This window comes from Ambystoma mexicanum, chromosome 4q (assembly GCF_040938575.1).
Source record: "Ambystoma mexicanum isolate Mex_15411 chromosome 4q, UKY_AmexF1_1, whole genome shotgun sequence".
In the NCBI taxonomy this organism is placed as follows: Eukaryota; Metazoa; Chordata; class Amphibia; order Caudata; family Ambystomatidae; genus Ambystoma; species Ambystoma mexicanum.
Window position 1 is genome coordinate 379287192 of NC_090928.1, and position 24522 is coordinate 379311713.

Genomic DNA, 24522 nt, shown 5'->3' on the forward strand with positions numbered 1-24522 from the left:
GCCACCCTTCTCTGTAAAGCCATATGGAACGGCAGTACCGGGTCATTTGGGGGACCAACATCAAGGATGTCCGTGAGATCATCCTGCACAAACTCCCCTGGGGGAGCAGACCATCCCAAGTACTCAGAAACCCTAGCCATAAGGTGCCGGTACAAGGAATCGGCATGAGAGCCAGGCTCAGGCCTACAAAACTCCACCTCCGGAGAGGTGTCCAGTCCACTGGCATCATGCAGTGACTGCCTCAAATCGTCAAACTATGTCCCGAGACAATTTCATCTGGAACCTGACTAGGAACCAGGCCATCAGAATCCTCATCCGCCTCTGAAATATATTCCAGGTGGCGAAAAGAAGGCACCCGAGAGTGCTTGCTCTTAACCAGAGCCTTCCTAGGGGGTTCCCCCGTGCCACGGGGTACCTCTGACACGAAAGGCGTCGAGCGAATCGGCGTCGAGAGAACAAGCATCGGCGTCGAGGAAAATCGGCGTCAACGTCAGATGCAGCGCCGGCAGCGTCGACACAGCCCTCGAAGCCGGAGCCCCGAGCGTGTCCTTCGACGATCTGACCGTCGACGGCTTCGACGACTTCCTCGGAGCCGGAGCCTCGAGAAAGCCTGTCGACGCCCTCGACGCCTCAGACGTCGATGTCTTCCTCGAAGACCTCACAGGTGCACACGGTCTCGAACGCGTCGAGGACCGGGACCAGGTCTGTCGAGAACGAGTCTCCTTGTCCGAATGGGACCTCTCCCGTGACTCGTGCCGACCACTCTTGCGAGCGGTGTCTCTCGACCTCTTACGACCGACCCCACTCGGGGGCGCGGACGGCTTAGTAACCTGCGACTCGAGAATCACCAGCATTTTCTTCCCGAAGGAAGCCCATTCCTCCGGCGTCGCACGGCTGGTGGGGTAAGCGACGTGCCGGGCAGAGTCCTCCGAAGAGGACCTGGAAGACGACCGGTGTCGGCGCTTCCGAGAATGCCTCGAAGAGGCTGAGGAGTGGCGAGACCGACTCCTAGAAGGAGACCCACGAGACTTCCAACGATGACGCAGAGAGTCACCCCTCGAATCATCCGTCGAAAGCCCCGCAGACTTCGACTTCCGGGGCTTGGACACCCGACCTACTGACAACTTCTTCTTACGTTCGCGTAAGGCTTTGGACGTGAGCGACTGGCAGTCGATGCAGTCATCCGTGTCGTGGGCCTCCCCGAGGCACCAGAGGCAGGCGTCGTGCGAGTCCGTCACCGACATTTTGGCCCCACACTCCCCGCACTTCTTGAAGCCCGGACGCGGGGTCGAAGACCAAGTAGAAGACATCTTCACACGAAGGATTTTCACAAAAACTAACAGGTTTGAAGAACCGAGAAGAACAGAACTCCAAAGAGTCGAGGCGTTAACCGAGATTCACGAAGCAACATGTTCGCGGAAAAAACGGAACTGAGGCTACGGGCGTTGTGCGTCCTACTTATCACATCGGATGACGTCGGAGGAGGTCCTCGACGACGGCGCATCGACGTCATCGACGCAGGACGCAGACGCCGAAAAAAGTTTCCGAAGCAGCACAGCTGTGGTGATTACATGTCATAGATATGGAATACGTCGGAGGACCCAATCCCCTCGAATCACTCTTTACTTACTTAAAGACCCCAGGTAACAGGACAAATAATGTATATGCAACTCTCCCAGTGAGAGGAGACGTAGACACCATTCAGTATCGCCCATATCAGTATCCTGAATTAGCTCTTACACATACAAATCATGTCAACTGGTTTGGAGGTAATCTAGTTTACCCACAAACAGGTGCAAGGCAAGGCCCACAAGCTACACCCAATCTGTCACTAGACTTCTTAGCTCGGTTTCATCTAAACCGTGGAGAGCCGTTCTTGCAAGCTGACTACTAGTTGTTAGCCACCCACTTTGACACAGTCCGAAACATTGCGCTGCAATATGCAGCTCAACAGGGTATAGTGCCTGCGCAGCAACCTCAAGGACAGATGGATCCAGGTGGGGTGCAACTACAGACATTGAGAATAATATTGGGATCCTGTCCATCCAAGAATGAAGACATTTCCAAGTGGTATTCAGAAAAATTAGGACAATTGCAAACTGTTTATCCACAAGTAACTCCCCAGCAGAGACACACGGCCCTAGCTATGTTTCTTCCATCTGGCTGCACACCGCCTCTAGCGAGCTGCGACAGCTGGATCTCAATCTATAGCTGGCTTGATTTACAGCCGACAGGCACACATCACTAGCACTGATACTAGCTGACATCATGGGAACACAAGGCGCGGCCGCAGCCATGAATCTAGGCCTGTCTATAGCATCTAACAATTATCAACTGGTTGAGAGCATAATCCTACCCTCATTAAAAGGAGAGCCTGCAAGTTCAGAAGTCCATAGAAAATTGTCCCAATTAAATGAGAAGGAAAAAGGAGCAATCTGGAGACATAGTGAACATCCACCTAACAATCATTGGGCAGAAGACCAGTAGACACACATAAAAAGGGTAACAAGGATCTTAAGCCAGATAAGGACACTCGCGATGAAGGGAGATCCTCGAAAGGACGGGGTTCATTCCAGGGTAAAAAGGGCAATAAGCCACAGAGGCAGCAATTGTCACCCATAGAGGAAGAAAGATATCCAGAGCATGGGCATAAAAATGAGAAATTGCAGGAGATGGGCAGAGCCTGCAGTGGCAAGGTAACCACAGGGGTAGATGGTCCTGGGGTAAGACCGGAGGCCAGTCCCATTTTAGACCTACTGACTATGATTTTAGAGACAGGAAACACATGAAGTCCCCAGAAGTATTGCACTGATGAGACATCTCCTTCCCAGCAGGCACGAACACCAGATCGTTCTAAGGCTGAGGGGAAGGAAGTGAAGGTCGAAAAGAAACACACAGCAGCACTACAGGTTTCACAGAATGCAGAGTCCACACACTCATCGCATTGTTCCCAAGACCAAGCGACACCCGGATTGGATTGAAGTCCTATTAGCCTCTGGGTCTGACATTTCCATATTTGAATGCAGCCACAAGACACTATTGGAGCACACGAGGGCACACAGATCACTACTCCCACTGGGCAGACATTGGCACATAATAAAGTGTATTTTGTGACAATTCAGCTAGAAGGCGAACACCCCAAAAAGATTGAAGCACTATTTTGGCCACAGCTACACATTCAATATAAAGGGCTGTTAACATTTCAAGACTGGCCACGTTGGTATGTAAGGCAAGCACCAAGGGGCGAAGAAGTGGTAATGCCTGCCTTTTCAAAAGAGATGAGTGGGGAACTAATGCAAAAATATTCAAGAAAATGGTCAGCACAGGCAGCAATGCAGCTGTTCTAAAATCATGTAGGGCACGATAAAGAATGTCCAGCACATGTGATTCCAGTGCTGAAACCACCCCCGCCACAAAGGCAGTATCCAGTTAAACCACAGGCCGTTGCCCACATGCAAACCATAGTAGATCAGCTAATGTACTAGGGAGTAATCATAAAGCAAGCTAGCCCACATAACAGTCCGGTACTCCCAGTTTTAAAACCTGATGGTACCTACCGTTTTATTGTGGATTTTAGAATTTTGAATGCACATTGTAAGACAGAGGTCGTCCAGAACCAACACAGTTCTGGATTACTAGCCAACTTGCACAGATGCAAATATAAAACAAATCTTGATCTAGGCAATGGGTATTTCACACAACCTTTAAGTGTAGAAAGCCAGGAATACACTGCATTCACTTTTAAGGGAACTCATTTCCAGTTCACTAGAATAATGCAGGGGTATAAAAATCCACTCAGCACATTCTCAAGCAGAATACAGAGCTTACTTGCAAACATCCCTAATTGTTGGCAGTATGTAGATGATATTTATATCACCCATGAGAATCTCAGTGAACACTTGCAAGAAGTGGACAGTCATTCACACGTTGGCTGCAAAAGGATACCTGATTAATTTAAAAAAATCAAGAATAGCTCATTGTGAGGTTACCTTTCTGGGATTCACTCTTTAAGATGAGGGCAGAGAGTTATCAGCAGATTTCCTTGAGAAGTGTGCCAATAGAAGACCACCCACTACGCTTAGGCAGTTACAGGCCATTCTAGGGCTGTTACATTTTGGCAGATCGTAGGTTTCTAATTTTGCTGAGCTAGTGAAACCATTGTATGCTTTGATAAAACCAAATTTCAAGGCAACTCACTGGCTGCCAGAACACACTCGTATTCTGCACCAGGTATATTCATTAATGACTCACACTGGTCCTTTGCAGGACAGGAATACAGATAAAGACTTCGAGATAAACCTTGTGGTGGCAGACAATGCTGTCACATACACAGTGTGCAATCTAGGGGAGACTAAAGCAATTGCATACAAGTCACATGTATATTCCACACTTGAGTTAAAATGTACACCTGAGGAGAACAATCTGGCTTCAGTTCAGGTGATTATTCAGAAAGAGTCCGCTGACAGCAAATAGAACCATACACATAAACACAACTTTAGCTCAACTAGAAGCTGCCACAAAAGCTAGCGTCCCAAATGCAAAAGCATTACACACTCACTAGATGGATTCAATGGTCAGCATCTCAACATGCTCCAGATGTAAAGTACCATTATAAGGCAGAATTGCAAAGACTGAGTGGACTGAATTGGACAATGGACACAGAGCCAGACATCTCACGGCCTGACCTACCATGGTTTGATTTTTTCCAGGTGATTTACTCAAATGGGTCAGCTATCCCAGCAGTTGGCACACGCTCCAAGTACGCTGCCGCATGCACAACAGTCGTAGGATGTGTCACACATGAAGATTTTATACATACTGATATTGCAACAAAGCATTTGGGAGACATGTCTGCCCAGACTGCTGAATTGCATGTGTTACTACTTGCATTGCGCCAAGCAGATTCAGGGAAGCCCACTCTAGTAGTCTCAGATTCAGATTACATTGTCAGGGCTTATAACACTGACTTGCATTGGTGGAAGCTTTGAAGCAGAATATTGTGTTGGAGGGCCCAGTGCCAAATGGTCTTGGGACAGGAAGTCTCACTGTGTTCCGCCTTGTTTCCGCAGATAGAATATTGTGGTTGCGTTGTCCGTGAGGATTCGAACCACTGAATTCTTGATTAGCGGGAGGAAGAATTTTAGAGCCCAGTGTACTGCCCGCAGTTACAGTACATTTATGTGGAGGATGGATTCTTTGAGAGTCCAAAGGCCTTTGACTTGCTGCTTGTCCTAATGAACTCCCATTCCGCCAGGGAGGCATCCATCACAATCGTGAGATGGTAGTTGGGTTCCACAAGGCAAATTCCTTTTGCTATGTTGCAGGGGTATATCCACCATTTTAGTGTGTCTGAGAGAGTCCGAGTGATGGTAGCTGTCTGACCAGGGCCCCGGATTTGGGACCATTTGGTAGCCAGAAACATTTGCACTGGCCGCATATGCAGCCTGCAGCGGGGAATTAGCGGGATACAGAAAGACATGGTCCCTCAGAGAGCCATGTATGTTGCTAGGATTATCAATTGGTTCACCCTGTCTGACGAGGGTCTGACAAGACTTTGCTCCGTGAGGAATTGAGCGCCCAGGAACACCATTTTTTGGAAGGAACTGTGCAAGATTTAGTGTAATTTATTGCAAATCCCAGATGTTGGAGAAGAGTTTTTTTTTTGTCACAGAGAAAACATGGTTTGTTGATATGTTGCACCTCGAACCAACCAGTTGTCTAAATATGGGTAGACGTGGTGACCCGGTTTTCGGAGAAAGGCTGCTACTGGTGCCAGGCATTTTATGAACGTCAGGGGTGCTGATTTTAGGCCTAATAGGAGTACCCCAAATTGGTACTGGCTTTCCCCGACCATGAATCTGAGGTACTTTTGGTGCCTTCAATGTATTGGAATGTGCATGTATGCATCCTTGAGGGCTAACACCACCAGATATTCGCAGGGCTGTATGGCCTTTATGACATCCTTAAGTGTTACCAGCTTGTACTTCTGCTTTTTGATCAGCTTTCACAAGTCCAGGAGGATAGGCCGCCACTTCCAGTCTGGTTTCTTGACAAAGTACCTGGAGTATACTCCTTATCCTCTTGCCGAAGGAGGAGCTCTTGATTGCTCGTTTTCTTAACATTTGACGCACATCATGTTGTAAAATTTGAAGGTGCGGGTGCAATACCTTTACTGGAGGTATTGGGATTTGAGCGCGTTTGCACTCCAACAAGTGGCCGCACTGGATAGCATCTAGCACCCACCTGTCCTTTGTTATTGTTTGCCACTCACTGAGGCAAAACGCCACATTTCCCCCTCCCACCCCAGTCTGCCCCTGGGGCAGTCATTGTTGGGCCTTAATTTGCCTACCTCGTAGGAGGTGGCTGATCCACGCTTTCGCCGTCCTTGATGGCATTCCCTACTACGCTGGGAGGACTGGTAATTTCTCTTATAGGCCTGAGAGAAGTATCCGGGTCTAATGTCGTTTTTGTTGTCCCTTGAGGACGAGAATCTTGAATTACCTGAGGCTTCTTGAAAGGACCGCCTGCTCTGTAGGGTTGCAAGAGATCTAGCAGTGTCTCGAGTCTGGTTTCATAAGGGACTCATCAATCTTGTCCCCAAACAGATATTCCCCTTCACATGGCATATCAATTACCTTGTGCTGTACCTCCTGCAACGTAACCATACCTGCCGTCAAAGGACTACCCCATTGCCAATCTGTTTAAACGCTGTTTCAGCGAGGTCTACAGCCATATTAATGCTGTGGTTCGAGGCTTCCTCCCCTTCACCACTAGTGTCATTGCTTCCTTCCTCGGTTGCTCCGGCAACAGGAGACAACCGATGCCACATCTCTTGATCCTATCGAGTAGCTATTGCAAGGGCATTTGCTGCTTTGACAGTTGCTTCAATGGCGAATAACTTTTTTCCAAAGGCATCAATTTTTCTGTTTTCATTGTCTGGGGAGTGGCGCATTTGTGCTGCGTACGAGCCTTGCAACTTGCTGCCGCTGATACCACGGACTCTGGAACGGTTTGTGACGTGAGGCGAGGCATTTTGGTGTTGTGTCTGGTGCCTTAAACTTTTTATCCAGTCTACCTTTAATTGCCGGCTCTGTAAATTAACGTTACAGAGTATGGAGGCCCTCCTGCCAAACATGATCCAGTATGGATATGGAAAATGCTGCCTTCCTGCGTTTACCCATGTGGTCAAAGAGGAAACAGTCCTTTTCCTCTTCTGGAATTAAGCCAAACTCTTGGCATGCTTTAGACATCATGGAGTGAAAAGCTCCAATATCATCTGGAGGCGAGGGCTGAGCAGGACTACTCTGCGTATCTTGGTCAGGATCATCCATGTCCCACATGTCAGCTCTGCGAGGAGACGAAGAGATGGTGGAGCTGGTATCCCGTGGACCAGTGTCCGGGTCTGTGTCTACCCATTCACACTCCTCTTGCTCTCTTGTACATGGAATATGTCCTTGTGGAGGTCTAGGAGTTGTTTAAATTCTAGGAAGTTTGTCTTGGTCTCTAAAGGGATGGCCTGGATCCCTTTGATGCTTGGACTTCTCTGTACACCAGAATTGTCTGTGGCTGTGGGAGCGGAAGCCTGGCATCGAGCTGTCCCAATAGTCATAGTGTTGTAAGCACTTGCAAGGAGAGCAAGGATTGCAGGTTTATAAGGGGGTATTGTGGATTCATACCATCCATTCCCGCCACTTTTGATGGTACAGTAGGTTTCTGAATTCCTAGAGTTATGTCTTCCCATCCTCCCATCCAAGGACCATCAAGAGGGGAAGTTCCTTCCTCATGATCAGAGTCAGTGACACCTGGACATTCTTCGTGCAGATGCTCAAAATCTGAAGTGATTTCACGCAGTAAAATCTCTTCTGGCATGATGTCTCGGTAACATATAGAAGACATTCCTAGAGGAACCCGGCCATGCTCTACCGTGTCTCTCTCCTGTTAGGGTTTTCAGTATACCTTTGGGGACAGTATACTGTCCTGTATAGGCAATCCCGTAGTCTCCGTCGAGATGGTGGTCAATGGTTGTGTAGGCTTATTTCAGGACAATTGATGCTTTTTGGTCATCAACGAGGTGGTTGTCGACGAGGGATGGCCCGTTGTCGACTAAGTTGTTGTCGATGTCGTTGTGGATTTCGACGACGATTTGGTCGTTGGATGGTGTTTCATGGTTGATTCATGCCTCGAGGAGGCTCTGCGAGACTCTGATGATGAATTGTGTTTTTTTTTTTCATAGAAGATGAAGACGAGGTCCCTTTGGCCAATTTGGATCCATGTTTGTCCATCGTCGGAGGGGATCACCTGGACAGGTCGGAAGTGAGTTTTGTTGACCGGCGTGAACCTTTATCCCTCAGTGTTTGATGGTGTCTTCGTCGACAGGACCTTGGCTGAGTGCTAAGACCCAGTATGGGACCCCTCACCCTTACCTGGTGGTTTTTTTAACAGGAAAGCCTTATTGTGACCGTCGACGACTTTGGCTCACATGTTTTTTGGCTACCGGTTCTTCAGACCAGGATTTCCGACGTGATGTTGACTCTTATCAGAGGGAGTGTTAGCTCTCCCACTGTGACGACCTAACTTCCAACGCCAGGTACGCTCCCTCATTGAGCCAACAGATTAGGGACCGTTTCTGTCCTTAAGTGTTTTTTGTGAGAAAGCCTGGCAGATGTCGCATCCTTCCGCGGAATGGTTCAGGTAAAGACTGTAAAGACATTCTGCATGTCCATCACCCTCGTAAACATTCTTTAGGCTGCAAGTGTCACAAGGCCTGAATAATGACTTTTTTGGTCCCGGGGTCTCCATGGTCATAAATGGAACCGTGTACATAGACGTTGGTTGCTGCAGATGGAGGAAGTTGAAGAAATATACATTTTTTGAAGAACGTAATTTTCTCTCAGGAGAGAAGACCACAAGGAATCCCACCAGCTCGAAAGACGGTTGAAATATGAGGAGAAGCTACTGGGGCAGAGCTCAACATCCTATTGGTGGGGGCCAAGAGCGACGTCGATGGGACACTCAAGGTGTCAAGTTTTTCCATAGTAAAATTACGAAATCAAGGTAACTGACTCCTAGCCTGACAACAGGGAATATTCACAGCATGTGAATCCATGAAAGATCCAATGCTGTAGAATGTCTAAAACACCCTCTCCTAGATTTTGGAGCAGTAAAAATATATTTCTGCCGCATAATGTACGTTCTTGATAATTTTGGCTAAATTTAAATGGATCCAACAGCCTCCCTCTAGCCAAGACCTTAACATGTTTTCATTAGTTTTAATTTACTGAAACTCTTCAGCAACAGCACCTGTAACCATGATCCTTAAGGCCTCCATAACATTTGGAAACACCTTTTTTTGTATGTTAAATACCATAGGTAACATGTTCACTATGTAAGGGTGCCAAAGCACCAGTCTGACAGGGGTGACATATTTGTTGGCAAAGACTTATTTGTATATAAAAGTAAAGGAAAAATAAAAAACTATCTAGCCCCATTTCTAAGAGCGATTTCCCTGCCGCAACAAAAAGACTAAGGAATTTGTCAGGATGTCCAATAAAGTAAAATGTCCACCATTGTGTCCAAACCAATTTCCTTCCCTTACACTCTAGATTAACTAAGGAAAACTGGGTGTCTTCTTGATCCAGAAGGAAGGCTCCTTCATTCTGGATGCCAGCTCAATGTTCAGTCTCCGATCAGAAAACACAAAGAGTTGTTCTAAAAGTTGGATTACTCCCCCAAACATGTGTAAAAGAAAGTCTCTTAGTTTCCGTTCACACAATAGTGGGTGAAAGGAGAGGTTTAATCTTCTCCAGCTGCTCAAAACTGTAACAAAAACGATTGATGGGGAAATGGCTTGGTTCCCTTCACAAAACACAGTTCCCCAAGTATCAAGGGGAATCTCTCCACTCTCCTGGTCTTTCTCAGGTTCACCAATGTAACAAGCCTGGTTCACTATCCTGACTTGTCTGTATCTCAGTGTTCAAGAAAATGTCCCTTCTTTTAGTAGTGTGTCCTCAACCCCTTTTTAGCTCTTAGCAAAACAACCTATTTTCTTGTGTGGGTCTCAGACCCGGTTTGTGTGCTTCTCAGGACCTCCCCTACTTACTGTGGGTCCCAGACCCTTGGTTGCATGCTTCTCTGAACCGATATGGGTCCCTAGCCCCTGTAGATGGGTCTTGCAGGCCATCCCCGACTTTGTATGGGTCCCAGAACCTTGTCTCCCGCTTATAGTATGTAGCAATCAGGCCCGGTTCACTAATCTGCCAGGCACCATCTCACATATGCGTCTCTTGGTTCTTCCCAAGTACTGGTACAAGGGACATGGGGGAGGGGTTGGTCTTCAGTCTTCCCACAGCTGCCTCATCCTCTCTTCTTTATCTCTACCACCAGTTATAGTGACCCATGTACCTCTTATGACATTACCGGCTTGTTCGAGCGGCTTCGCAGAGTTGCTTCCTCCTGCTTTGGGCGTCTGCACACCTTCCAGCGGTCGAAGGGTAGCCCTGCAGCCTTGCCAGATGTGGTCTCTCAGTGTATGCTTCTCGGTCGGACCACATGGTACGTTTTCCAGTCTCTCCCAGACCTCCGATTCTCAAGCCTGGCTAAAGGGGAACGATGCAAGTGTTCAACGAGCCTCGGTCAGCGTTTCATGTTCTCCGCGGCGAGACTCCAGCCAGCTCTGTTTCTCTAGTTAGGATCCGACAAGGCACATAGCCCTTCATCCCTTTTTATCTTTGGCTGTTGCAGTTGTTGACTGTACTGCATATGTTGGTTCCACAGTAGGCCCTTGCCTCCTCGACTGTTCTTCGTGTCCGTGTTTGTAGGGCCTCCATCGGTAGCCCTCAATCTTCGTAGTCTCGGCATGGCCTATTTGGATGGGATCTTCTACTCTACACAAATATATAGGAGTGTGGGGGACCACAGAGGACTGAGTGGGGTAAGAGGAAAAAGGGGACATAAGCGAATACCGCAATCTCCCAAGATAGTTGGTCACTGGTCCCATAGAGTGTTTCCCTCTCGATGAGATCCTCCCACTGGGTACCACCCCCAGGGGACCATCAGGTAGCGGCCTTACCCCAGTGGCCTTATGGGAAGGAACAATACCTTGGGAATCGTCACAAACATCCATAATTCCTGGTTTTGTGTAGTAAACGATGAGCAAGGCTTTTTAGGATTGTGTACACTGAACTGAATCACTGCTAGGCACTCCCAATGTTGGCATCTAAGGCACAGGTAAATTAAATGATTGGCCCAGGACAAACACTTGGTCAAGTGGTGGACCTGGGGTTGAACCCCAATTTAGACATGTGTCCACATACCTTTCCAGCTCTAATGGGTACAGCTATGAAGAAGTGTTTGGCTTTGCAGGGCTAAAACAAATATCTGCTTTACAAAGTTGACTTGAAACGTACACAAATTGCATAATGAACTAACTTGACAAGAAGTAAATAGGTATACATTTTAATTAAGGGGCAAACAAATAAATGAAAAAATAATAATAACTGAGGTTTATTTGCCACATAATGATTGGGACTCTACGTTCAACAGTGTGCAAATTAATGGGATCCTTAACCCATCTGCTCTGCGTTTTGCAGCTTTATTATGGAGACTCAAAAACAAACAGTGTAGGAAATGCATGATAAGGTCATCTGAACATAGACATTGTTTAACACTGCATGGAACTTCCATGCACCCTTCCAATTTATAATCACCCAACATTTGCACTTAAGGGACCTCCAAGTAGATCCCAATTAGCCACGTGCGGCCGTGTCCACTGTTGTCTGTCTAATCACTTCGTTTTAAGTGTTCTGTTAATAAGGGGAGTATGTTATCAACTGCTCCCATTTATTTTTTGTACCTGAAATGCAAAGTGAAAAAAAACAGGAACAGAGTTGGTAAATCAAACTCAGAGGGCTGGCTAGGAGAGCTAATCCAGTGACCTCAAAGTACCTGTGCCTGGGATGCCACCTTCTTTGTCTAGCCGAAGAAACTTCTCTAGCAGGCGGCACGTGTGTTGTGAGGTCACCATCTTAGAGCCTGCTTCCCTTCTCCATAGCAATTGGCATAAAAAGAAAACCTGATCAGAGCAAACCCATTTGTACATCAAGTCACTCATCAGGACTGAGGTACAATGGTATAACTGTCTGCATGGGACTTCATGAGAAAAGTTGTAGGTGCTGGACAATAATATTTCAAATCAACTGGCAGAGCTTCATGAGAGGACCTGGATAGGAATTGTAAGGGTTTCTTTGAAAAGGAGATTTTAATGGATTGGGTGTTGCCCCTGATGTCTTTGAACCCCTCCCCACACCCCCGCCCCTTCAGTAATTACCACTAAGATACAGTTCCTTTGTCAGTCCAGCCCCTCCTCCAGCAAAGACTGAAGTCTGATATGAGGCCAGCTAAGATTTTCTTTTCTCCAGCCAAGCATGTTGCAACAACATGTAGAACTGGTAACAGACGCTTTGCTAAATACAAATAAAGACAATGTTGTAATTAATATGCATGCATGCCTTATTTTTTTATTCAAGCAGCATGTAGATTTATTTATGGGACAAGTTGATTTCGCAAACATTTTGCCCGTTGGACAAGAAGATTTTTACAAACATTCCACAAGCCTGTGGAGGTCTGTATCTGGGTTTACAATTGAGAGCAAGCATTTCACTAATATTGGGCCGTCTATTGTCTAGGCCTAGTGGAATGTATTACCCCCTCTCATATCCTTTCGTCAAAATTGTGCCTTTTTCCTCTTGGCCCATTTAATTTCTAGTTTGCATTAGGAGACACAGCCAGCCAGTATTTTCTCCCCACCGTCCAATATCACAGGACGAGCGAGAATGTTCTGTTTCATACAACACGGATCTGTGTATGTATTTAGAATTTTTAATTCTTCATACACGGCATTTAAACTAATCAAGGGTGAATACAAAGACTGCACTGGATTTTCTTTATCACGGCTCAATAAAATTGTGCACCATTTAGCGCGCTTATACGGTCAACCTACTTGTTAAGCGATTCTTCCCAAGTATAATTACTATATTGAAATTGTGTATTTATTCAGAGATATTTACACAGCATCACACACCCTTTATACTTTTCTATTGTATTACTTTTCTAAAGAGGCCCAAGAAAAAGGACGGGAAAATTCTGATTTTCTCTTCTATTGAAACAGCCATGGAGGCAAAGGATTATGCTCACCTCTACTCTTTACTTCTCGAGCAGCCTTTGGAAACAACTGTAAAACACCACAATGCAAGGAAAAACTACAACATCCAGAAGAGACAGTCCTTTTGTAGTTTAACTTGATAGGGTGTTTAAGTCCATGTGGCTGACATCCAATCCTGTTCCACCCGAGGCTAGACCACCCCTGGCTGACTGAACCTCTTCCTCTTGCTCTTTCTTCGGCTGCCTCCGAAGTGAAGTCCCAACCAGTAAACGCTTTATGACCAACAAATCCTATTCTGCCACTTCACGAGCCCGCCGGCTTGACCGCTGCACCTGCATCAAAACCAGAACATAACTAATGAAGGCCAACCAAAGGGCGGGCAATCGCAACATGATTAACTGACGCATTGCACCTCTCATACTGCTCTCATGTGTACATACTACGTGATTGCCTGGGTGGGATAATCCTTCTGCTCTGTGTCTTTAATTAGGACTGTTGCGATAGTAGGGAAAATCTGCATTCTTTGTCAAGACCGGAGGCTTGGATTATGCTGGTTTAAAGCTTACTTACTACCAACGTCGACAATTTTTCCACTGGCCTAAAGTAGAAGGTCTTAAACTGATTCGCTAGACCAATTGGCTGCCTTCATAATATCTTCTAAGCGAGCCCCTATGCTGAATGCCTTGGACACCATAGCACCTAGTGTCCAGTGGGCTCCATAGGCTTCGATATGGATGCCCGCTTGCTGCATGCACCAACGCACCCATCTGGCCAAAGTATCTGCGGATACTGCCTTGAAAGGCTTCCGTTAGGCTAACAGCTGCCAGGACTACTAAGGCAGCCTATGCTGAACTGTCATAGCTTCATATGCTAACAGACATTTGACTGGAAACAGCTTCGGCTGATCTGGGAAAACCGGGTATGTCACAGATCTGATCCCAGTTTGTTCTCTTGGTGACGTGTGCAGTGTCAACCCTGAGGGCGAGAAAGACTTGTTACTGACTTCAAAGGCAGTAACATTTGATGTCCTCTTGCATTAAATGATACAAAGCAAAGCCACGAGCTTCGCAGATAGAGCCTTACGCAACAGCTTTGCATTTGCTGCCCATGATTCAAACAGCCCGAGGACCAGGACAACGTCCTACATTGAGGCCTGAAAAGCCTTACTCTCTTAAGCAGTCTGCACGCCAGAGGACGCTCCTCTAATGAGCCCACCCACACGCATGCCCTGCTGCTATAACCGAGTGTGCTGTGTGGACTGTCCGGTATGCCTTACCATACGCTGCCAACGTGGCCAAGAAGTTCACTACATGTATTATATCTGCTTTAGCAGGATGAACATCACTAGCCAGGCATCAGCTATGCCACCTCACCCAGGTGGCTTTGTATGCTTTTAGTCTCTGGGGCCCAGGACTCCCCGATAAATTGCTCAGCGTCTCCAGAAATGCCTTGCAAAGACCAGGCTCTCTGGAAATGGTCCACGCTATTAGGCTGAAAGAGTCTGACTGAACCAGCAGATGCCTCTTGCAGTATCATCAGATCTCGAGGCAGTAAGATGGGGGACTGACATGACAACTCTAGCAGGCTAGGAAACTAGGCTTGACCGCTCCAATCTGGAGTCACGAGCACTAGCTTCACTTTCTGCCTCCTCACCTGAGCCAGCGTTCACTCTATTATAGCAAATGGTGGGAACACATACTGTGTGCTGGGGCCCCACAGCTGTAGGAAAGCATCTTTCTCTGCTGCCTCTGTGTCTGGCCTCCAGCTGTAAAAACGCTGACGCTGCCTGTTGAGTCTGGAAGGGAACAGGTCCATCAGACAGGGCCTCCGCCAAGTCATGGTCTCTAGAAACACAGCTGGATCCAGCTGCCAATTGCTGGAATCCCTGAGATATCTCGAGCTCCAGTGAGCCATTTGATTCTGTAGCCCTGGTAGATACTCTGCCATCATGCTGACATTGTTGCGCAGGCACAAGTGCCAGAAATCTTTTAGTCACTCTGCTAGCCTCTTGGACTTCGTCCGCAGATTACTATATTGAACCACAGGCACATTGTCCATCTTGAGCAGTACGCAGCACTGCACCCTCTCCTGCATCCAACACTTCGCCGTGAAGGAGCCTGCCAGTAACTCCAGGCAATTGATATTCAGACCAAGCTCCTCTCCTGACCACCTTCCTGCGGTCGTCATCTCCCTGCATCAGGCTCTCCAACGGCTGTCATCAGATTCTATGACTAGGTCCAGGGAGGATCCGAAAATCGCTCTCCTGTTCCAAGCCTCCATGTGGTGGTACCACCAGGATAACTCTGTCCTCACTTCTGGGTAGAGCAGGACACTGCTCGTATGAGAAACCCTTGAGAGAGGTTGCATCTTGAGGTGTTGAAGCGCACGGTAGTGCAGAGAGCCTGGAACGATCGCTTCAATGGACAACGTGAGGCGACCTACCTGCCTCGTCAGTTCTCTGAGCGAGACCTGGTCCAGGAAGCAGTAGAATTGCTGTGCGATGGGCACTGCGAGATACGCATCTTTCAGATTTATCCTTGCAAGCCAAACCCCGGCTGAAGGATGTCTCGCAGGAGATGAATGCCCTCCATTTTAAAGTGGTGGTACACTAAGAAGGCATTCAGCGCCCTGCGATTTATTACTGGCAGGAGCTTAGTTTTCCGTCTGACTAGAAACATGTCTATCACAAAGGAGCTGGGACGGCCTTCTGCCGGCATAATTGCCCCTTTGCACTGCAGCTGCGCGTTCTCTTCTCTAAGCAGGGGTTCGTCTTATGTGAACAAACTATGGGTCTGGGCAGCTGCGCTTGAGTGGGCTGCTGATAAAATTCTAAACAGAACCCTTGTACTGCTTGCAGCACCCACGCATCTTTGGCGATGTCTAGCCATCCGTTTGTGCACTGCGCCAGCATCCCCCCACTGGAGGGGCGTTCGTGCCTGCTAGAACGCGGCACGAGCGGTGCCCTCACCTGGGCTGGCAGGTTGCTGCTTGCCTACAGCCTCTCCCTCTTCTTCTCCCCTGGGATGGGAAGAAGGGGTTTGGCTTGCGATCTTCCTGTTTCCGCCAGCTTCTACTGGAAGGGGCCCTGAAGCCGAAGGAGCAGCTGGCCAAGAGGCCCCTGCCTCTGCCAGCCCCACCAAAAACTCCACTTCAAAAACCAATGAGGCTTGCGCTTTATCTTGTGCTGCATACGTGTTAGCGAATTTACACATATCTTTATGAAGGTGTCTCCAAGCAACTACCCTTCTGCAACGCCTGCTACTTCGGTTGAGGAGAGCTCCTCCAGCTTCAAATTGAGCCTTACCAGGATAGACCTCGCTGCGCCCAGCCCGCGAGGACATCTGGGTCCACGGACCGCTGCTGTGGTTTGGCTTCGTATGCCATTTGCCTGATTTTCGCAAGAACTCTTGGCTCTGCAGGCTTTGTGTCTTCCCCTTTATTGCCGACTGGTGCAAAGACTCTGAGCTCTTGCATGCCTTGTGAAAAGGCTAGACCATCCTCATCATGCTCAACTGCTTGCTGTGCGTCCCCAAGCCGGTGCAGAGGGTCTTCTGCACAATTATCCCCAAGGAAGAGTACAGCATGTGACTGGAATGCGGTTCATCAGACTCCTCCGTGGAGCTATTCTCTCTCCGGCTCATCATGCTACGGTTAGCAGTAGGGTTTTGGGCATCACAGGTATACTTGGGCCTGCCCATCAAATAATAATATGACAGTACTAGATATGGGCAGCTGCTGCAGTATTCTCTCGAGACTGCTCCCGTCCGTGCCCTGGCATTAGGCCTTTCCCGGGATGAGGCGGGCTGGGAACGAGCTTGTGCGCTTACTTGTACATCTGTGCTCAGGCCGCCAGGTGGGGCTGCGGCTAATCGTTAATGTCGGGATGTCAGCCTGCCGACGAAATACCTGTGCTCTCCTCTGGTCCCTGCCGTGTGCTTGGGAGCGTTAGGGTAACATAGCACTGCAACTTTACTAAGCGGAATGACTGAAAGGCGCGTGGTCACGTCGCCCTGTGCCGGCGTACTTCCGCAGAGCTTGCCACCTGCTGCTGTGAACGAAGCACCGGAACTCGTAGGTCCCATTGCGCTTCAAACACCTAGATTGCGCTGGGCTGAATGTAAAATCGCTTGAGCGCACAGACCCTAATAAATATGCCAAGCACCACCCAGCCACACATACACATGCTAGAAGTAGGAATAAAGGAAAATGCACTCATCTGCTGCTCGAGCAGCAAGGAAAGAGGAAGAGATTCAGTCAGCCAGGGGTGGCCTAGCCTCAGGCGGAGTAGGATTGGATGTTAGTTTCCTTGCATTGTTGTTTTTAAAGGCTGCTTGAGAAGTAAAGAGTAGAGTTGAGCATAATCCAAGCCTCCGGTCTTGACATAGAACTGAGACCCCGCAACAAACCATGGACGAAGGATGGGAATATTGGATGTTGCAGCAATCCAAACCATTGCACAGTGGTTAAACACCAGAACAGAGTTGTGAAAGGATGTGAAAGACCATTACGAATCTGCAATATATCCCACCCAGCTGCACATTTTAGAAACGTTAACAGAATTGAGTGGCGATCAATATCTTTCCCAATCTTCACCATAAAAGCCTGACTTGCATGTTCCAGTGACCATTTTCGCTATGTCACTGGTTACATCCCATGAACCAGAATAATTTTTTTAAGCTTCAGATCATTATGGATAATAAAAAAACCACTTTGGCTACAGAGGGAGTGAGTGGTACTTGCAATTGTGTGGAACTCACCGAAGGAGCACTGGTGTGCTAGCTTAATCCATCATCATGTGGCAGAACTACGTAATACACTGAAGTGCAGATACAGGTTGAGGCCTGCAAGTTGCTAGTTCTGCGTATGTCCAAACAGAGCTACAGCAAAAAGCGTGTGCGGGGCTTGAGAGCTCAGAGCACATGATCTGTACTGCTCAGGAGTGAAGCAGAGTTACTGCTGGAGAGCACTAAAGGTTTGAGGTCATCGGGACTCAACTTCAGCCCAATAAGAATGTTTCTCAGCTGAACACCATTATTCTAGCAAATAGCTCACTTCACCCATTTCACAACTTCTTCATAGTTCTGCAATAGGGGAAGCTGTATAAGGCAGACTTCCTGAAAAAGATTCACATTAATAAATCCAGCAAGGACTTGAATGTATATATTTAAAGTTCTCTGAGAAGATGTAGTTCACTTAGTGTGGTTTAGGGAGTAAATAAAATCTGGATCAGCTTTAAAGTTGGTTTCTCTACAGGTTTTAAAAAAAGCAAGACAAGTAAAATTGAAATCAATTTTGAAAGACAACTACCTACTTCAAGAATTTAATGGTAACTGAAGGAACAAAAAGAAGAAATCTATATGCGCTAGTGCCCAGGCATTTGGATGATTAAGGTAATTGAGTTAGGGTAGTAGAAAGTAGGAATAAAGAGAATTTGGGGGGAAAAGAGATTAAACTGATGTTGCAATACTATCTCTTACAGATATCTCAACCAGCCGAGGAGCGTATTTCGTCCCAATACCCTTTCCCTCAAGGGTGCTGCGCGTGAAATAGGAACATATTCTGATCTGCTTCATGCTGTACCCTCAGAGGGGTCCATAGGATATTGTCAGCGCCTGCAGAATACCGGAGACCCGTTTCCGGACAGCTCCATTCCGACTGGTTCCTCAAGAGACGAATAGACCTGTGGACCTCTTGGGAGATGCCATGATTGTATCTGTTAGTCTCTCAGGGAGCACCTCCCCTCAGCCACTTTTAATCCAATGGCATACCTCTCAGGAGGTAATTAAAAAAAATGAAATAGCTCGGCATCAGGGGGTGCAGATATGAACTAGCACATCTGCGTCGCTCCCCTTCAGCCGGGCCCCCACAAGTAGCCCCAGCGTGCTGAAACTGTGACCCTCCCCAGCAAGACGGCACCGAGAGCGTGATGTGGGGGGAAGAATGGACTCGGATTCTCCGAGTAATTTCATCGGCAACAGCTCAGCTGACGCCCTCGATCCGCCGGGCAGCTCCACGTGGGACCTAAGCGAGATCGCCGTCTGGTGGCAGGTCCTTGTCGGTGCCCGCAGTGAGGGGCGGCATGGAGTCCGATCCAAGAGGAGCACTCACAGTCTGCATGCTCCCCCCTACCCCCCCCCCCCCCCAACTCAAGGGGAGTAAAACATCACGCCGGCAGACGAAGGTTCCCGGCCGTCTTTACCAGAGACACTGCGAGGGGTGTGTGGTGGGCCCCCACCCTCCCCAGCCCGACACCTTCCCGCTGGGACAGGGAGTGCAGGAGGCGGGCACCCCCCCCCCACATCCCTGTTGAGGAATCAAACACTGGTGAGGCGATAGGGCGATTGGCGTGGGAACAGAGACCCCCACCACCCGCGGCTCCAATACAAATGTCCCAACGGAGGGGTGCCTCTCCCCAAGCTGCACGCCGGAGCTCTCCATCTGCAGGAAGGTACCAGGGCAGGGAGTGCAGTTCCCAATCCCCCCCCCCCGGGCCTGACAGTCACACGTCCACCGTGCACTAGGTGAGCCCCTGGCAGGGGAAGGCCCCTCTCTCTCCTCCAGCCCACGAGAGGGGGCCCGGGAAGTAGTTTCAGGGGGAGAGCAGATGGGCAACTGAATCTCTAGGCCCCCACTGCCACCAGCCCTCAGAGGATCGCCCTGGGGGGCGAGGCAGCCCCCATAAGGCATCCATGCCGAGTTCTCAATGAGCAGACTTCCAGGGGGCCTATGTTGCCCAACACCCCAGAGCTTAACTGGGCAGTCAAAGTAGAATGACCTACCCAGGGCACCTCACCGCCCCAGACCACGTCAGCCGGATCCCACTGTTGGATTAGACAACACTTACCCAAGTCTTCTGGAACCCAGCTGCACCCACCTAGCACGCCTGACCCCTAAAACTCTGGGTGGTTACGGCACCCACAATAAGAGCCGGGGCCCAGGGCCGTGGGTGGCCCTGTTATTTCAGCCTTCAGTGTGGGCTGCACACCCTATCTCCCCATTTGCTCCCTACCCCTTGACTCACCGTTCAGAAGCATATCTCCCTGCAGCGCCCCTCAGAAAGCGGCTATCTGTGAGCGGGCCGGAATCGCCAGCACAATAGACTAATTGCATCAACGTAGTTTAGGAGCTCAGTCACTCACCAATCCATGACCTGGTCAACAACAAGTTCAAATTCGCCTTGGTCCCAGACCTGCACCAGAGGTGTCCACGACAGAGATGTGACGTCCATGAAGAGGGCCATGGCGGCACTTCTGGAGTAGCTCGAGGGCTTCCGATCCGACATCAGCCGCCGGCTGGACAGTCTGGACAAGAAGGTGAGTGACCTGGATTACAGACTTCCTGGAAACTCAAATCGACATGAGGATCTCAGAGCTAGAGAGAGAAGAGAAGAAGAGTACCCTAAAAATGGACGATTGAGAATCGGGAGCGCGGGAACAAACTTAGATTCTTCGGATTCCCGGAAAAGGAGGGGGAGACCCAAAGGGGCATCGTTACAGCAATTAAAGTCATCAGAAAACGTTTTAACGAAGATAACACCACAGTCCCCACTATCGACAGGTGGTGGAGTCCGGGGCCCATGCTCTGTACTGGTGAGATTCCACTACTACTCAGAAAAAGCAATATTCTTCGACAAGGCCAGGAAGGTGGGACCGATAGAGTGGGGAATGACCCGGATAGCCATCTACCAACACCCATCTACATTCACTCTATAGGTGAAGAATCTGTGCCCCGCTGACGAAATGGCTTACCAAGAAGGGAGTTCGATACAGATGGGGTTTTCCCTTCTCCCTGAATCATCAAAGAATTCTGCATCTGCAATCGGGGAGGAGACTCGCGGAAAAAACGAGATACCTAAAGAGAAAGAGACAACTTCTCAGAGGAGTTCACAAATACAAGAAATTAAATCCACCTTCCCCTGCACAGACCTGAGGAAGGATCCAAGGGAATTTATTCCATGTGAAAAGATGGCTCATCCATTGTGCTTGCCCTATCAAAGACATCAGTGTTTCGTACGGTTTTCTGGGAATGGCCCCGTAGGAACCCATGGCCAACGTTAGAATGCTCAATTTGTTTTTTTGTTTCTCCTTTTATCCCAGGGGCAGGGCGCCCTATTACAGGGGGATACCTTGATGAGCAGTAATCAAAATTCTCTGTGCATATTTTGGGGGTTCAAGGGATATTCGTTGGAATGGGGGGGATGACAGAGGTTTGTTTTTGGTGAAACGATGCCCGGAGATGGAGGGTCTACCCCAATGTAGTATGCATCATCCAAGGTCCAGACGCGATCTGAAAGAGGGGTGGGGTGAGTGTTAAAGTTTGTCTTTTCTTAGTTTGGGGGGGGGTCAATAAATAAGGCATATGGATCTAACATTGCTGCTGCACCCTGAACATGTGCGTGTGGTGCTCTCTGTCTGTTCCTTCCCGAAATGAGGAGTGGCCCTATCCCCCTGTGCTTGCTTGCTGGGCGCTGATCTGCATGCAGCAGGCTTCTTCCCTATTACTGGCGTACTGCAGTATACTGCGGGGGTCACGTGTCTGCTGCGGGGCAGAGAAACAGCGACCTACGCTTCACGTTGCTGAGAAGAATGAGCAGCGGATCAAAGGCGGATGGGCCGTGGCATTGAAGAGGGAAAATCCGGGGGTCCCTTCTCTCCTGATGGGGCCCATAACCGGAAGAAGCACTCCCAACAGAACAACTATCGACTATCCAAGATTGTACCCGATCCCACCGCTCCCAATGTAAGCTCACATCACGACAGACATCCAGCCATCCTCCCGCTCAATCCTGCGATGGCAAGAGCCGTAGCCAACACAACCAAGACCGAGCTGGAGACGACTATATGGACCAACTCGATTGACGTCCCCGCAGGCCATGCTGCAGGTCGTTAGAGACTCCATGACAACATAGCAGCGTTAGACAGAAAGCACACGTGCAGTAGGCACAATCGGGACACACACACACACACACACACACACACACCAATCCACATGAAGAACATAGGCGTACAGTTCTATAAGCTAGAGGACAGTGACACACATCTTGTCTGCACGTTTGTTATTTTTAATTTAGGCCTGCTATCGCACTGCAGAAATGCAAAATGCTCGTGTATATGCTTGCAGATGCTACTCGCTATTTGCTCTATGGATTGACAGGAGCACTCAAGGGACCTGAACACTCATTGCCTGCTTTTAACCCTTGAACAATTATATTGGAAGAATAACCAGAACTTGGTAGGCCTCAGATCAATCCAGCATACCAAACTCCTTTTACAGAGATCTCTAAGCTGCAAGCTGCTGAACGAGTAGAATCGCCCTGGCAGGGACTGCCACCGCCAAGGCCACAATGTTGCAAGTGACATTCCTCACTCACTGTGCCACGATGAGCCCAGCTACAGGGCAGGATACCTCAAGCTAAAATACAAATCAAAGTAATTTGAGTTCCCTAGCGGTCTCCTCACATGTGATCTGGCCGACCTGACATGATGCCAAGACCTGGAAGCTGGGAAGATGCAGCCATCTCACGTCTGAGACTGAACCTTGCTACATAATTGCAACAATTCACCTACAATATGCACTGGGACTGGACTGCTCTCATGGCATTAGCAAAGACCTCATTGTTACACACTGTCACATAGTCACATCTTGTTGATGCACATAATAGGAGAGCAGGCGTCTCGCGGGCTGGGAACAACATTGGTCCCAGGCTTGGGGGTCCGCAACCTGACCAATCAGGACACTGGGGGACAGCGGCTGGCAGATGGAATCTCCAGCCAATCATCAGGGGTTCTACTGCAACATTTCTCAGGTAGCAATTTTTAGGGATGAACCAAGTACACCACCTGACATTGTCACCACCAAACACCCTATACGTCTCCATACTGGACCTACAACTTTGGGAGCCAACCCAGACTGGCATTAGGTCCGGGGAAGGATTTTGGGAAGTGACGATGATTGTGACGTCACAAGTGTACAAAAAAGGGCCTGCGAGCCTGAAATTGTTGAGATGTACTTAGATGGAACTCGATGCCTTGTATGTTGTCCCTGCTCATTTGACATAATAAAACGGCAGTTATCCTTTGCTCCTTGTGTGGACCTCGACTTCCTTGGGACATTGGAAGGAGTTAGGGCTTTCCGTGAGCTGGAGGTCCGCGGACCCTAGGTATGGCTCTGCCGACCCCAGAATGGGAGGCACTGCTGAGATGTGCTCCTGAGACCCCGGCAAGATCGCTTGCGACGTCAGCTCAGCAAGGTGCAGCCCTCTCCGCCGTCTAACCTTGGAGGACTGCAGGACCCTCGCGTAATTGCGACACCACCGGACAGCGCAACTGGAGATTGGCCGTCGGGAGCCAACTTCAAAAATGTATCCCGCCCGCGGTTGGCGAGTGTCCACACGCGGTCCAGAAGAGGCGAGGTAACTGGGAGGGGAGCCAGCAGCCGAGCGGTGCCTGCAGACGTGCACCTAAATGTAAGTGTGGTCTGCACAAAGAGCAACAACATATTGTGTGGGTGGGGGGAGGATGTGTGCGAAGGGTGGAGGGTGCTATCACATTATCATAATGTTCGGAAACAAGGTAGTGATCGGCATGTGTATAAGTAAAGGTAACAGAGCGGAGAGTGTCCCTTCTTGTATAGGCTAGCGTCTTGGGGCAGGACAGTGGGTCGGCTAGCGTCTTGGGGCAGGACAGTGGGTCCCCAAGGAACAGAAAGGTTGTTGCGCCGACAGGTCTGGACAGTGAACACGTGTGTGGGGGGCGAGTATGGCTTTCCTATGAATCGACATTGTACGGTGAATAGACGGTTTTCCTATTAATTAAGTGGTTTAGCTTGGTCAATAGATGTCGGATTCCCGTATAAGTTGGCTGTGACTATCTTAAGATTGCGGAAGGTAGGTGACTGGCTACCTTTCCGGTATAGGAAGCGTATCACACGTCAGGCGACACGATGGGTGCAGTACACCTATAAACAGGAGAAGAGGTGGTTGATGATTTATACTCCACTCCGAGGGAGGTGGAAAGACAGCTTTGGGGATTGTGGATTTTATGTGTGGAATTAAAAAGGTGGGGGTATGTGTATGATACGTGCACAAACTGTTAGCGTGAAGATTTAGCTTGGTGAAGTCACCCATAGGCCATTGTGCGTTCAGCAGGTGCAGAGCTCGTGAATCGATGCTCAAATTACAGAACAGGTCGATTCACAGCCGCGCGCGGACAGCTCTGGCATGTGGCCAAGGGGTGCGCCGAGTGGTGCCAGCCCAGTAAAGCGGGGCGTTACCAGAGTATGCCATACAGGCATACAGTCGCAGGGTGCCGGACAAATTGAAGGGGTTTGCTGGGAGGCGGCAACGCCCATGAAAGTGGATTATA

General features: G+C 48.9%; 1 protein-coding gene across 8 annotated transcripts in view; it reads right to left on the reverse strand.

Moving 5' to 3' along the window:
* CEP170 (centrosomal protein 170) overlaps positions 1 to 24522 on the reverse strand; it is a 1733932-nt gene that overhangs the window by 1594895 nt on the left and 114515 nt on the right. The window contains exon 1 of one of the 8 annotated variants that reach the window (XM_069607947.1): positions 13192 to 13348. The exons of the other annotated variants lie outside the window; for them this stretch is intronic. The gene's annotated coding sequence lies outside the window, so the exon portion shown is untranslated. Of the gene's footprint in view, positions 1 to 13191; positions 13349 to 24522 lie in introns of those variants that run through there. 8 annotated transcript variants of the gene reach the window in all.